Raw genomic sequence first — 2,450 nt, forward strand, 5'->3', positions numbered from 1 at the left:
GGTGGAGGGAATGGAGAATGGGAACAAGGCACTCCGAGATCAAATGAAAGAACACTAGGAAATGGTCGATAAAATATCGGGCGCCCCCAAGATGTTGCCAAAGAAGGATGACAACCGGTTCGTCGAACAACCATATAGTGATGATGTAGCCCCACAAGCTATACCAAAAACCTTTAAAATGCCGCCCTACCTAGGATATATGACGGCACAACCGACCCCGAAGATCATTTGACTCATTACATCACCAGAGTAAAAGGCAACGACCTTGCCAAGGAACAAGTGTCTTCTATTTTGCTGAAAAGGTTCGGCAAAACCCTCACTGGAGGAGCATTAACCTGGTATTCACAACTACCGGCACGGTCCATTGAAACCTTTGAAGAAATGCCCGACAAGTTTGTAACGGCCCACGCTGGAGCCAAAAAGGCCGAGGCAAGAGTGAATGACATATTTACCATCAAATAATCTCTGGGAGAGGGATTGAGGGACTTCCCCACCCGGTTCAACCGAGTAAGGATGACTTTACCAAACATGTCCGAAGAGATGATGGTCGCATCCTTTCAGAACGGGTTGAGCAGGGATGGTTCAAGAGCAACGAGAAAACCGTTAAGTCGATTGATGAAGTATCCCCAACAACTTGGGACGAAATCCACAATGCTTATTGTGCCAAGTCCGTGCAGATAAGGACAACCTCAACGGGCCAACCCACCGGCTAACCTCAGTACAAGCGGAGTTAAGAAAGGATCAAAGAGACAATGTCAGAAGAGATCACCCGATCCCACGACCTAACAGGGAACGACACCAACCATATACCAGAACGACCATCCAGACTAAGGACAGTAACTCATCGAAACGACAGAGGTATGCCCCTATTGTTTGGTCACAATTTTTGTGTGTCACTAATAAGTGGAGATTTTGACTACTTATTTGCACCTTTTAACTTTTATTTTAGTTCATAAATGTTTGACGGTATTCCCGAAAACTGATGAAATATGCTTACTTATAGGAGTATTGGAATATGAGCCATTACGATGAAATTCAACTCAAGAAGGAGTGCTTTTGAACAAGGACAAAAATCAAACACACAGGCTCAAGTGCGGACCGCAGAATTTTATCTGCGGCCGCAGAATATGAAGAAGAATCAACAGAGTTTCAGTGTAAAGTGCGGACTGCACAATAATTGTGCGGCCTCAGAAGTCAAAGTTCAGAGAGTTTTAAATTCAAACTCAACAAGAACTGCGGACCGCATTATAATTGTGCGGCCGCAGAAATCAAATGTTCGGTCGCACCCAGAATTATGCGGACCGCAGAACTCAAGAGGTGTGGCCGCAACCCAGAATTGTGCGGCCGCAGAATCCACTCCTGTCAAGAGCTGAAGAAAAGTGCGGTCCGCACACAGAATTGTGCGGCCGCAGAACCTCCGAAAGGGCAATTTTATCCGAAAATTCCAGCTTTGTATAAATAGACTACTTTCATGAAATTAGGTCAAGTATTACAATACTAGAAAGTCTGTAGCCATTTTTCCTTACTCTTTTAGGCAACTTTAGTTTATATTGTGGATTTTACATTGGAGTTTCATCTATTACTCATTCAATATGAGTTATATCATCTTTTCTTCTTTATTTTCTTCATTACCCACTATGAGTAGCTAAATTTCTAGCTAGGTTTGTGACCTAACCCTAGTATGGGAATCAAATGGGTATTTGACTTAGAGCTTGTTTATGGTTGGGTGTGTATTATTTAGCCTAGTTCTTGCTATAATTGTAGAATTAATGTTTGCAAACATTGGTTCAAGCCTATTTGACTTGGTCTCTACTTGAGAAAGAGAGACTTAGTCTAGGAAAATTTGGCTAACAAGAGTTTGGGATGAAATCAAGAGATTGATAGTCCCAATTAAAGGGTTGAACATAGAGATAGTAAAACCCGACTTGAGCAATTTATCCACTGTTTAGTTCAATATCCATTTGAACTTGAGAAAGTCAAATTGGGCAAAACCACTCTCTTACCGAGAGGTATTGAGTGGTTATTTGAGAGTTGATTGCTATAATACACCCCGACCAACGAAACTCGCTCTAAAGCCTACACCCCGTTAGGCAAACACCTAAGTGGAAGTCACAACCCTAGACCCTTTACTAATTTGAAAATGGTAAAGTGTCAAAATTGTCCTTGTACTATCGAATATTGTTTAAAATTGCTCTCTGTTATACTATTTGGTCAATTATGTCCCTGCCGTTATACTATTGTTCGAATATACCCCTAATTTAGATGGTTGGTCACGTATCACTCGCAAATTCAATTGACTCATCCCTAATTTAAAATAACTGATTCATCTCTTATCTGCCCCATTACCCGACCCTAAACCCCTCCACCTCCGAAATAACGCACCAGACATGACTCCGCCCCACTCTCTTCCCTCTTCTCTTCTCTTCCCTCACATCACACCAAAATCGCCG

The sequence above is a fragment of the Nicotiana tomentosiformis genome, chromosome 6 (assembly GCF_000390325.3).
Source record: "Nicotiana tomentosiformis chromosome 6, ASM39032v3, whole genome shotgun sequence".
Taxonomy (NCBI): Eukaryota; Viridiplantae; Streptophyta; class Magnoliopsida; order Solanales; family Solanaceae; genus Nicotiana; species Nicotiana tomentosiformis.